We start from the raw sequence: 13,636 nt of genomic DNA, 5'->3' as shown, positions 1-13,636 counted from the left end.
AGTTTCCCGTTGGCCTTTTGAAAACCAAGTATTTTATATATAAATGTCAACGTTAATTAAAAATCAACACAGAACAGGAAATAAAAGCCCATAATGCTGTATTGGTTATGATCTGAACACACTGATTAGGTATTTCTAAGAGTTTATTCCTGCTCTTGGAAGCAGTCAAGCTTTTTAAAAGAAACAAACAGATATGCACCCACTGGAGGATGCAGCCCACCAGATGATTTCATACTGAACAAACACGTGGAGAAGAATTTTCAAAGACATTGTGGGTCCTTGCACAGTGCCTGGTTATTAATGGAAATGGAGCATCCTAATCCTTTTGGCATCCTGAAAAATCCCTCCCATGATTTAAGCATATTGGCCAAAGCTCCTCCCTGGAGAGCTGTGTAGGTTCATCCCATGAATCAGTGAGACCTCATGAGTTAATATTTGTGTGCTCATGCTCTTAGTTAGCTTCTCTGAGTGGTGCTAAATGGCTTTTTAGATCCAGTTCTCAGATACACAAAATGTGCCTTCCAACACTGCTGGTTCCAGCCAAGCTGCAGGAGGAAAGAGGAAATGGCCTGAGCTTAATCCATCCTCAGGACAATCTTAAAGTGATTAATTTGTGCCTGTCCTCGAGTGCCACACAGCAGGTTTCAGTGCTACTGAGTTGTTCCAGAAATCTGTTTATTTATTGGTGCTGCATACATTACTGCCTTTTTTTTAGGGATGGCAGAAAATGCCACAGCATCCCAGGCACAATTAATGCCTTGCTGGTGGGATGCACACTCGGAAAAATTTTGCAAGTCACAGCACTTTAAATCAGGGGTCACACAGAGATAAAATTAATTTTAAAAGTACACCCCACAGTGTGTTCAGTGCTGTGCACACCATTTGTTTCTATGAGTGCACAGGAACACTGCAGACATGCCTCAGCTAAGGGTGACTGCTCACATCTTTAACTCCTTTCAGGTGAAATTCTCTCCTAAATGGTAGAATATAAATAAACTGAACCACATTCACCTCCTTGGAAGGTTACACTTTCTGGTGCCCAAATGCCACACTAGGTATCAGTCACTGATTTGTTTTGCCTTATTGAAAGAAGAAACTTCCTTTACAAAACTGATTTTTGATATTGATTTTAAGTCCAAGCATAACTTCGGGGTGTTGTGACCTGGGAATTTTAAATTTAGATTCACATTCAAATTTTTATTGATGTGTCTACTAAATATAAATTCAGTCTAAATGAACAAACTACATAATGTTTATTGAGTGGGAACTAGAAGATATGGCCTTGTTAAACTGGTGCCAGAAGAGCCAAGATCAGGGAGAGCACCACAAACATCATCTGTGAGTGATGCCTTTCCAAATATAAAGGGGTTTTTTGTAGGGAAAAGGCTCAGCAAATGTCCATAACTGTCTGGAAAGGACCAGAAATCATTCTTCAGTCTTTTCTGCTGCAAAGGAATCTGAATGAAGCTGCAAGCAACTGCTAAATCCTGCAAAGAAGAAAGGAAACTTTACACCTGCCACCATTTGCAAGTTGCCAGAGGCAATGGAAGGATAAATACAATAACTCACTGCAGTAGCAAGAGCTTTGCAGTGAACTGCACCGTCACCCTAAAGCCCTGTGTTAGATTATAAGGGTATGCTGTGCATGATGAATGCTTCTGGTTTCAAATATTCCAGGGAGAACATTTTTTATCTCTCCCCCTCCTCAACGTCTACCAACTGTGTTTGCATCTAATAAAATCCAGATGCTTCTTGAAATAAAACTGTTGCTACACTGGACCACAAAACTTCTTTTAAAATTAAGGTTGTGACGTTTTTAGCAAATGTTCCCTTTTGCTGCAGTGGGCTCAGAGCAGGAGGCAGTAACACAGGCAGAAGGTGTGAATTTTATCTGCTAACTGTGGTGTTATTGCTCTGTAGTGCTTTGGTGGACAGGTTCTAATATGGCATGGATCCAATATCCAAGACCTTGGAGAAACTTTGCTGAGAACAAGTGGGATTTCTCCTAATCTAGTGTATACTTACCTCTCTGCACCTCTCTGCACCTACATGACATCTGAAAAATATTGTTTTCTGTCTCAATGGCCAGAGGAATTAAAGCAGCATGCATGTGGAAGTTTGGAGGCACACTTTCTAAGGAAGAAATTTAGGATGCTGTGTCAAGGAAGGCTATGAGGCATCCTTGTAATGGTTTGCAACACGTTTGTGGCAGAGGGCCAAGCCAGACAAAAAGTGAATTTATAATGGGTCTATTATGTCTACAGTAATAACCATCTTTTCTGCTGGTGTGACAGCCTGTTTTCACTTTGTTTAAAAGACCAAAGACTTTTATGGGCAAACCTTGGCTTACACACCTCTGTCTTAATCATCTCTCCTACCACCATGGTGAAATACCTTGACTCCTTGTGTGTTTTGTATTTTCAGCCATCCCTATCCCATTCTTGCAGGAATCCTCCCTTGACCACACCTCCATTATTGTGCAGATTTTCCCTTATCCAGCTTGCAGCATTAAGAAATATGGTTCCTTTTTTAAAAAGAACTGAAGTACTTGGATTTCAAGAACTGTTCCTCCTGTGTTCCACAGGAATTCACTTGTGGCCAGATACTTCTGAAAGCCCACTGCCCTTTCTGAAGTAAATGCATCTCTGAAAATCACAGGTCACTTTCCTCTAGGGTCAGGTGCTACATGGAATAACATGATGCTAACTATGCTCTTTTCAAGTTTTGAAATTCTTTTCAAATTCAATTTTAAGTCCATTTCAAGTCAGCAAAATCTGGCAGCTGTCCCCTTTGAAAAACTGAAAGTTAACAGGGAGAAAATCAGTTTACAGATCCATCTTTATAGGGAAAAAATCTTACTGTTGAACAAACTAAATGTATAATTTATGTAAAGAAAAAAGATAAATGCTTCAACTTCAATGTCATAGCAAGTTTTAGCAATAAATGAAAAAAATTAAAACAGTTTGATATCTATTACAATTTCTAGGTATCCTGATGCTCACTTGGAAAACAATACTGAGGGGACTCAGGGAGGAAAGGTGTCAATGCAAGGATTGTTTTTTGCAAAGGGCTATAAACACAGCTATTTTGGATGTTGTAAGTGAAAGTGACATAATGTACAACAAATGGAAGAAAAGATGGAGATCTCTGCTCTGCTAATGGATCTGTGTATATGAAAATTCACCCTGGTTTGTTTTCAAGGTAGAAAGAACATTCAGTGTCTCAGGTGTATTTAGATTTATAAAAAATTCACCCTTGGGAACAAATACAGTAGAAAAAATAAGTCTTCAAAATAACCCTTCTGCATTTCAGAAAACAACATACTATTTTCCAAGAACTATCATTTCTGTCTCCAGTTTTATGTCTGTTCAGCTTCACTGGTGAAAGGATGGATGTGAGCCCTTTGCAACAGACAGAACTTGAACCCATGAATTTCACTGGGTTTTGACCTTCACTTTCACAGCAAACATGTTGGGATTCAAAGTTCGAGATCTGGACTACTTTCAAGCCTGGTGCAGAACTCCTTTACTTCTTAAAAGTTCAAGACTTCAACTATTAATCTGGACTGCAGAGAGGAATTGCATGTACACCTGGTTACTGCAGGTGCTTGTACTCCTTGGAAAGTAAGGTTAGAGGATCCAAAAAATCCCATGCTCCAGCCTGGGGTTTGAACACAGCAGAGGTGTAAGGTGGTCCAGAAGATGTTGGTTTAAGCTTGACTCGAGCACCTCCTGAGGAGGAGATTGCTTCTGTAATCAGGGCTGCACTTTGGAACTGCAAAAATTTCTTCCTAAACCACTAAAGATAAAAACTCTGCTCAATTATCCTCCTTGTGGCTGTTCCCCCACAGCCTCAGTGACAGATCTTGATTTCCTTCCTTCCTTCCTTCCTTCCTTCCTTCCTTCCTTCCTTCCTTCCTTCCTTCCTTCCTTCCTTCCTTCCTTCCTTCCTTCCTTCCTTCCTTCCTTCCTTCCTTCCTTCCTTCCTTCCTTCCTTCCTTCCTTCCTTCCTTCCTTCCTTCCTTCCTTCCTTCCTTCCTTCCTTCCTTCCTTCCTTCCTTCCTTCCTTCCTTCCTTCCTTCCTTCCTTCCTTCCTTCCTTCCTTCCTTCCTTCCTTCCTTCCTTCCTTCCTTCCTTCCTTCCTTCCTTCCTTCCTTCCTTCCTTCCTTCCTTCCTTCCTTCCTTCCTTCCTTCCTTCCTTCCTTCCTTCCTTCCCTTTCCCTTTCCCTTTCCCTTTCCCTTTCCCTTTCCCTTTCCCTTTCCCTTTCCCTTTCCCTTTCCCTTTCCCTTTCCCTTTCCCTTTCCCTTTCCCTTTCCCTTTCCCTTTCCCTTTCCCTTTCCCTTTCCCTTTCCCTTTCCCTTTCCCTTTCCCTTTCCCTTTCCCTTTCCCTTTCCTTCTTCCTTCTTTCCCCAGATAAAACTCACTTTCATATCTGATCGTATTTTATTCCTTTCCTACTGCTCCCTTCTAGACTCTTTACAATTTGTCCCTAGACATCTTGTTGAATGGCTTCAGAATAACAGAATAACATCACAGACAGAGGATGGGAATCAGCCTCTGAGTCTTGCCTACACTATTCCACTGCTTTTCTCCTTTCCTACAGCCCAAAGTGAGAATTTTAAATTTTGGCAACAGCATCTCACTGATTTCTACAGTCTGAAGTTTTCCTTATCCCTTCTTTCTTTGCCTGAGTTCTGCTGCTGAAGCACATAAGCTCCCTTTATCACTGAGCATTCTCCACTTGTCTCTATCAGATGTCAAGTTATTGGTTCAGAGGTGATGTCAAGGTCATTTGGGATTCTGACACTCTCCTTGAGAATTCTTGGAAATTTTGGTGACTTTTGGCCAGACACAAATGCCCTAGTTATGTTCTATTTATTCTTGACAGCTGTACCAGGGAACAATGTTTTAATGGGAATAATTTTAATTTTTAATATGTTGGTCCCTGAAAAAAGAGCATTCAAGACTCAAGAAGTTCTAAACACTACCATACTTAATGCAATCCTTATCCTACCCTATGTCTTCTTTCTCTTGATTTTTGAAAGAGATCAAAGGAGTGAATTATTCATAGTCTTTATAAGTGAGCACCAGCAGTTCTGTTCAGTGTGCTAATAATGTGCAGCAGCAAAGCAGAAATGGAGACTGGACTATGTGCAAATGTTTCCTTTTTTCCCCCCATGCATTTTGATTTCTCTCTGTGGATGTAGCATCCCACAAAATATGTGAAGTTTACATGCAGAGCAACAGACAGAACAAGTTTCAACAAGAATTCCTTTCTTCCTGGCTCAAGTGTATAAACCCAGCAACTGTGCTCTCAACACAAGCTGCAGTTTACGTGCCTCCTGTACATGTGTTTGTGTATTTGTGGGGCTTTTCAAAACAAACTGGGCTGAATCACGTTGGAACAGCTTCACAGGCTGTGTCCCTGGAACAGCAGACTCACAGCAAAACCCCTTGCCTGCAGGCAGGTAGGGACAGCAATCACTTGCAGGAATCAGGAGGGGGTTTGCCTTCACTTTAGAGTCCCATATGGTGATGCTTCTCCTGCTGGGCACTCTTCTCATGCACCCAAGTGCCTCCAGGGGTGCATCCTCCATCCTCTGACCCAGCCCAGCCACCTTTGGGCATGAGATCCTGCTTACTCCTGTTCCCTTCTCGGGAGCCACACTCATCCTGCCTATCTCACCATCACTTCCTCCTAATTTTGTATCCCAATTTTTCTGGCAGGTGGGCCAGAATTTCTACAGACCTCTGAGAGACAGAAAAAGTGTGTCTCACTCCTACAGTCAGCTGAAGGATTTGCAAAAGCTTAAGATGACTGACAGCATTTTGAGCTGCACTGAGGTGTTGGTGGAGGGATTACAGCGTGTAAAACGATGCACAATTAAACACCCTGGGTATTTATTCAATCTAAGCTCATAGCAGATGATTGTCCTCTACATTTTTGGGGGTTATTTTGACTAAACCATTGTGTACTGGCCTAAACCCAATCTCTGGAGGAGAAGATTAGCAGGACTATTATGCCATCTTGCCTAATACCTCTCAAGATTTATTCTGACTAGGAGCTATAAAAATATTTTGTAATCTCCTCCAGGTTACAGATACACTGGCAGACACACCTCCCTCATATCAGGATCACCATTTCCTTCAGGGCTGATGGATGATACTGCGGGAACAGAGATAAACTTGGCCCTTGGTGTATCATGAATCTGATTTCAAAAGCAGTGATTTTTTGCATCAAGATTAAATGCATAAGCTTGCAATTTTAGGAGATATTTATTCAGGGAATTCATGCTCTGGCTGTCCTGAGCACATGAACCCCTCAAGAGAGGCTCCACAGCCAGACTGCTGCTGCCCTAATTAATTCTCCTGCACATTGGCATTTACAAGCAATAATTTGACTCTCTCTGTTTTATTAAAACACATATTGTAAAGTGCTCAGCTAAGGAGGAAATTAAAATTTCCTTTCACACCCAAGATTTTTCTGGTAATGCAAATACCTTGATGTTACAGCAGCCAGCATGTTGTGTAGACAAAGCAGGGCAAACCAGCCAGAGACAGATTTCACAGAGACAATGACCAAGGGTGTTTGTGGAGGCATGAGCTCCTCTGCTGCAGAGCTGGGGCAAGAGGCAGGAATGAGAATAACCTGAGCAGATGTTTAGCTGGTGCAGTTGGGAGTCATTTAATTGATTCCAGAGGAGCCACTCTCCCTGAAACAGAGTGGGTGGCTCAGAAAGGTTGCACCAAGGACCTCGCTGTGCATGAGATGTCTCTTACAGAGCTTTGTTCTTATCATAAGCAACTCTGAAAGAGGATGGAAATGAAGGGGTCAGCAGAGAGGCCAAGGGTACAGCTCTTCCAGCTGCTCCACAGTTGGGATGGGAGAAGTGCTCCACAGCCCTACCCTGTAAGGTCCTGAAGTGCTTTATTTATTCATGAGGATGATTATTCATTAGAATAATTACTTAGTAGAAACACTTATTCAAGGGAAATAATTACTTGGGAGAAATTAGAATCAGGAGGAATGAAGCAGCATATCCACCATATCCATCCCTGCAGAGCAGCATTTACAGGAACAAGAGGGGAACAGCAACTTTTTCTGGTTGAAACCACAAGTGAAATTACAAGCAGGCGAAATCCCATTTGAAACTAAGCCAGGGCTGCGGGCTTTCACTCCTACGATTGTGGCAAATGGGATGGGGTTTTTAATGATGAGATACTGTTGATGCAGAGTGGTGCCTCCTGGGAGATCCCCTTCAATTGACTTTTCCTGCCTCCTTAGTGGATTTTATCCTATGTCTTTGTCATTTTAATGTCATTGACATTAAAAGTGCTGGGCAATGCCCTGTGTGTCTCTTAGGAATCGGCATTATTTCTTTTTGCTTAACTTAATAGCTATTACTTCTAATTCTTTCATGACCCAAGGTGTTGAGTGCACTCCTGGGTGAGAATCTGTGGGACTCAAATGCTATTATGAAATATTTTGCTGTTGGAAGGTACTGTATCCTCAAAGTCAGAACTTTGGAAATGTAAGCAAAATGTCCACAAATTTCCCAGACAATCAGATCTAGCATTTTAATAATCTCAAATACCCCTGAAAATGCAGAAAATCTGATTTTTAAATTTATGTTAATTTAAAAATTTTAAAGAAAATTTTCTTTTAAAACGAGGCATGAAAGTCAGATTGCTTCTGTTTTGATTAGAATCTTGAAAAGCAATATTCCCATTTGATTTGGAATGAAAATAAATGCTGAAATTGCAGGGCTTTTGAAATGCCTTGGATGTGAGTCTGCTGTGATTGAAAAGTCAGATTGCTGGTTTATTACCTCAAACACAGGTCTGTACTGAGCCTTGGTGACACGTAAGAAATTCCAATGACTTGGGGCTGACTTTCTGCACAGGTATGTCCCTGAATCTGTTAAATGCTGCTTCTGGAGAGGCCACCATAAAAAAGCAATTGTCTCTATTTTTTCATGATCTTTCAAATGGTGGTGAGATCTTTGGCATTGGTTGTCCTGCTCTATTAAATAGGAGTTGTAACATGAAGGGATGGGGTTGCATTTCCCTTGAAATCCCATACCTGTATGGGGTTTATCAGTTCCTGATGGATTTCCTGCATGGTTGGGCTTCTGTCCTTCTTGCTTGCACAACCTGCTGTATTCCCTGCTTAGGGAAGCAGCTGGCAGTACAGGAATGGGCAGATTTGAAAAATAAGGATGGAATGTGCTCTGAGCTGGGGTGCTGGGAACGGTGGTTTGGATTGAAGGGAGAGCAGCTTTACCTTCTTAATCATCCCGTGTTTGCTTAATTACCCCCAAGTATGTTTTTCATTCCCCTGCCCCCTCTGAGAATGTGAGGCAGGCTTGTTGGGAGTATGGAAGGCGAATTTCCCCGAAATTTAACCGATTTCCCAGTCGCACACGCTCCCTTCAGAACACAGCTGCTTCCTTTGCTGCTTTTTGTTTGCTTTTCTTCCAGCAGCCTTGCCTTCCTTTGGCCTTTTTTCCATCTTCTCCTCCTCCTCCTCCTCTTCTGAGTCATGTGTTGACACAACTCAGTGTTGGTCCCAGTTGTTGGAGCGGGGTATTGTTGCTGCATTTAGGTACAAAGAGGGGTTATTTTCATGCTTGCCATGTGGATACCAAAATTCCCTTCACTTCTATTTCTTCAAAGTCTGCTATTCATTTTCAAGAGGTTCAGCTGGTGCCCGTTCACTTTCAGCACTGTCCTGGTGGGCACCAGCTGGAGTTGATGAAGACCAGAAGGTTTTTCCCCAAAATGTGCTCTGTGTCCTCCATAGCCCTGTTTTCTGTGCTGTGGGAATGCCAAGTGTTTCCAGGAACACGCCAGTATGGAAAACCCTGCCCTGATGGCTGCTGGTAAATGGTGATGAACAGCTGAGAACTGTGACTGTGGTGTGGCATGACCAAGGTCTTGTCACCATGACACTGATTCCCACCTCAGGACAGCCCAGCTGGCAATCCTGTCTGTGCACCTCCTGATTTTGGAAAACCTTGGTCTCTGTGACCACAGGAGTGCAGCTTTCTTGGGCCACCCCTGTGTCCTGGGATAGCCTCTCATCAATTCCTTCCTGCTGCCTTTCTTATTTTCCTTATTGATAGGAAAATGTCACTGGTGAGAGACCAGCCTGGTGGGTTTACAAAGCAGCACTTCAGGCTTTGAAGTAAAAATAGTTTTAAATTAAAAACACTTCTTAAGTGGCTGAGATCTATTCTTCCTGAAGGAAAATAACAGACTAGGGAGTTGTTGCACTGAACATTTAACTGGTGTCAGGGGAATAAGTGTGCTGTTCCCATTCCCTCTCCTACAACTCTTTGGATTTTCTTCTCCTCTGCCTCTTTCCTTCCATGCTGAAGCAGTAAATACTTCAAGGCAAGGACTGTCTTGTAGTTTGTTTTACAAAACATCATGCTTTAGAATTCTCAATCATCATTTTAGGCCTCGTGGCACTAGCGTAAGATGTAAAAAAACACTGCTGTCTCAGATATTATGTTTAATGGAGCTTTTTTCTCCTTTAATGATGTGCTTTGTTTTTAGAAGGATTTCTGGCCTTTTTACTCCACTATTATTCTTTCCTCTGTGCTCTTCCTTCTCTGAGCGATGCCTTGTTGTTCTTCATTCTGCTCAGCAGACATTGTAAAATGAGCTTGGGTTGTGCTCACTGAAATAAAGACACATGAATCTGTATTTATTTTTGAAGAGAAACTGGGAGCCATATCTCCAGCTCTGAACAGGCTGGTTTTGCTTTAATTTGCTTTGTGACCCCTTTTCTTTGCTTTCTCCAAACATCTGTCCGGCTGCTTTTATTTACAACAGTTATAAAACTGGAAAGGAGCATGTCTGAAAAATGGAAAGGAAAAAGTGTGACACCCTCTGAAAGCATTTGCTCAGCTGTTTTGGAAGTTCTTTGTGGGTGTTGGAGTGTTTTAATCATTCAGTAAAAACAATGCCATGTAATTTAGCAGTTCAGAGGCCATTTACACAGCCTACTCAGTATTCTGGGGCTGGAATACATTCAGCTGGTCTTGACCACCAAAGGTCTCCTTAATGCCTCCAAAGCTGGCTTTATGAAGTTGGGTGGGTCCATTAACATAATTTTTAAGTGGAGTCCTTGTTGACAAGCAACTTGCACTCAGAAATACTGTCATACAACTGTTTTCCCCATGTTGGAAAATGCTTTACCATCAGCTCTTACATCAGTTTACCATCAGCTCTCTAATTTAAAAAAAAAAGAGTTTGTTGTAGAGGAAGTGATTCAGGAGGAAGGATCCTAAGGAGATGGACCCACACAAATGAAATAACAATCCTCCACTGGGGTGAACTAGGCAGAGCAGAATTATGAGTGAAAGTCTCTGGTGGACCAAGATAACATAAGATCAGGGAGGTAGGATGAGATGAGTACAGTGGAGATCTTAAAACTCCAGGGAGTGACTCTTAATTGGATTAAATGATGGGTGAATTGATAGAAGTGTAAAACCAGTCAATATGTCTGCAAATGGGGAGATTTACCCCAATTCCTGCAGCAAGACCTTGTTCTGTTCCTGGCTTTGGGACCCTTAGAAGTTTCTGAGAACAAGGATTTGGGAATTTGCCTTTTATAGGGCAAAAATAATTGCAAAAAGCAGGGTCAGGATAGGACAAAAGCTAAACCCTTTCTACAGTGGAAGGGAAAGAAACCCAGGCAATAACATTTTGCTTTCCAACCATAGGACATTAAGCAGAGTGCTTAATTAGGTAGCTAGTGATTAATAGCAGTTGGTGTTTATTAGAAAAGGAGTGAAGCAATCATAGAAAAGACAGGGTTTCTCATTCTTTGTAGAGAAACATCACCCAGACATGAAGTGCAGAATTGGTAGCAGAGAGAATAAAAAAAAGGAAAAAGATTTGTAGGAAATTTCGTTGAGACAAATGGGTGGTGAACCCAACACTGAAGAAAGTCTTGTTCTATAACATGACACAGCAGCTAGAATTAGATAACTGCTTGTGAAACTGCTTCTTGGAATCCTCGTCACAAATGTCTCTTGAGCAACAGGAAACCAGGACATAAAGCTTTGCAATATTTATTTTTTAATTCAATAGTACATGGGGGGATCTGCCTTTATAGCATGCCTGTATTTAATATATTAAAGAAGTGGTCATGCTCTCAGCAGATGTTTGCCATGCCTCCCACTCCCTAAGATAAAACATTATATTATCTGTCTATGCACCCATACAATAATGCTAAAAAATAACACTTAAATTTCCCACTTGAGCCTCCTTGTGACAAATTCTGCTCTCAGCCTCAGCCTTGCTTTGAGTCTTGCTACTTGCAAGCAGTCATTTCCAGAGGGAGTCACATCCCTAGAAAAGATGAGGCTGGATTACAGATTGTGAGATCTTTTTAGCTGCGTCGCCCACACTTTGTTTCCTTAGGTGATCATCATCCTCCTCTCCCTCAACTTCTGAACCCGCTGACTAAAGCCAACCCATTGCACCAGAAGGGTACAAATGTCAAGGATAATTCTGTCAGTGTAAGAGTCAGCAATAAATTGTTGAGTAGGAAAGAGAGAGATCTTGTGACTGAAAGGAAAGATTGAAGTGTGAGCTCAGGTGTGAGTAAGCCTGAATGTGCCCAAGAGAGAAGTTATGAAAACTCCACTAATGTGGAAATGATTGAGAATCCCCGTATCCGACGGGGCTCGGTAGCAAACCAGCTTTCACTGCTGTTGAACTAATAAAATTAATTGGGGCTGCTTTTGACTTGTGGCCTTGGAATCTGTAAGGTTCTCTGTTCTGCTTTCCTCCACAATCTAGCAGGGGTTTTCACCATGAAAGTTGACATTGTTCTAGTGCTCCGTGTCTTTAGAAGCTGAGCTGTTAAGGAAAATGCCAAATAAATTGAGATGAATGGTAAAATTAAAGGTGTTGACGGCACAGAAGAGGTCTTTGGAGAATCCTGAGTTATAATGGTATGGAGATCCAGAGGTGATGTGCCACAGGAGCTCCATGAATCTATGAACTCTCAGAATACAATTTAATGGTCATTATTTCAGGTAGGATTGATAGAAAAAAAATAAAGCTTTTTAGATACAATTCCATCAATTTCTGTATACTTTCCCATCAATGGACATTCTCCTGCCTCCCTGGATTTACTCTGAGGTGTCTCTGTGCTTCCTGCAATAGCTGAAGTGGCTTTAGAGATGTTAAACCCTGCCTAGAAGAGGCCTCTAAGAACCTGAGCAAGGCTGTCCCTCCATGGAAGGGGAGGCAGGTTGCACCAGGTGACTTCCAGAAATCCCCTCTGATCCATATCAGCCTGAGCCTGATGCTCGTCTGAGCCTGGTGCTCCTGCTCTTGGGACATTGCTGGCTCAGAAAATCCTGTTCCTCCTCCCTACTGAGTGATATCTTCAAAGATGTTAGATTAGATCCCAGCTTTATTATGTATCTTTTAAAAAGAAACAGGAATTTAACAACAGCGCCAGTCTTTTACCATGTTATGCAGAAATTGGGGTGTTTAGGAAAATAACCAGATGTTGAAAGAATCATTAAAATATCAAGAAATGGTAATATTTTTTGATAGCACTACTAGCAAGGACTGTCTGTGAGAAATGTGACAAATTTGGTTCCAGAGTGTCTGTTTGTCTGAGGCAGAGCCTCTGATGTTTTGATTCTAACTGAGAGTAAATGCATATTTCCAAGATAACTTTCAACTCTCCTCCATGGGGTGGTGGTAAAATAATAAACCCACCAGCCAGTCTGAGGGGGACACACAAGTTCTTGGAGAGTGCGGGGGGAAATGCTGGCTGAGAAAACTTGTCTGTGCAACTTCAGTAGACACAGAGTATCTGCTTCTGCAAACCAGCATAATTTCACTGATGTGAAGTGCTGCTGAGTTAGTGGTTGAACTTGATGATCTTCAAGGTCTTTTCCAACCCAAATGGTTTATGACTGTGAAGTAGCAATTTTGCCTTGCACCAGATGAGTCAGTGGCCTCAGACCTCCCTCTGGTGAGGATTTCCTATGTTCTTCTGGAAGCAATCATTCCTGCAGCTCTGTGGATACATTTTCCTCTCAAAGCCCTTTTGTCTGTGCAGCCATCCTTTGGCACATTTTGGTATTTTTGTCTGCAAATTAACAAAAATCCCTTTCTACATCTTCCATGATCTACTGACCCTAGAAAATTTACATTCTAGAAAATTTACATATGATCTAGATGTAAAAGGTTCATGATAAAGCTGCTGATGAAGGTGAGGGTTCTCCTTGGAATTCCCAAGCTCAGAGGGTCTGCTGCCATACCCTGCCCTGCCTGGGAGCTGCCTTCCTCTGAAAGGTGTCTGCCTCATTCCAGGAGGCTGCCACCCCCACATCTGGACACATCTGTGTAGCAGATGATGTGGGATGCTCCTGGAGCACTGACCTGGAAATATAATCTGTGGCTCCCTTCCAGTCAGCCTTCGTGCCACCGAAACAGGGAGAGTTTTGCTCTTCATCCCTCTGGGAGCTGGATATGCTGCTTAAAATGTGATAGTAGTGTCCAGGAGAATAATAAAGCTCTTTGTCATACATTTTCCTTGCTGGATTTCTCTTTCCCACCTTTTCTTAGTGGAGGAAAAAAAATCTGGCCTTCACAG

This window comes from Ammospiza nelsoni, chromosome 7 (assembly GCF_027579445.1).
Source record: "Ammospiza nelsoni isolate bAmmNel1 chromosome 7, bAmmNel1.pri, whole genome shotgun sequence".
In the NCBI taxonomy this organism is placed as follows: domain Eukaryota; kingdom Metazoa; phylum Chordata; class Aves; order Passeriformes; family Passerellidae; genus Ammospiza; species Ammospiza nelsoni.
This window is presented reverse-complemented; position numbering follows the sequence as displayed.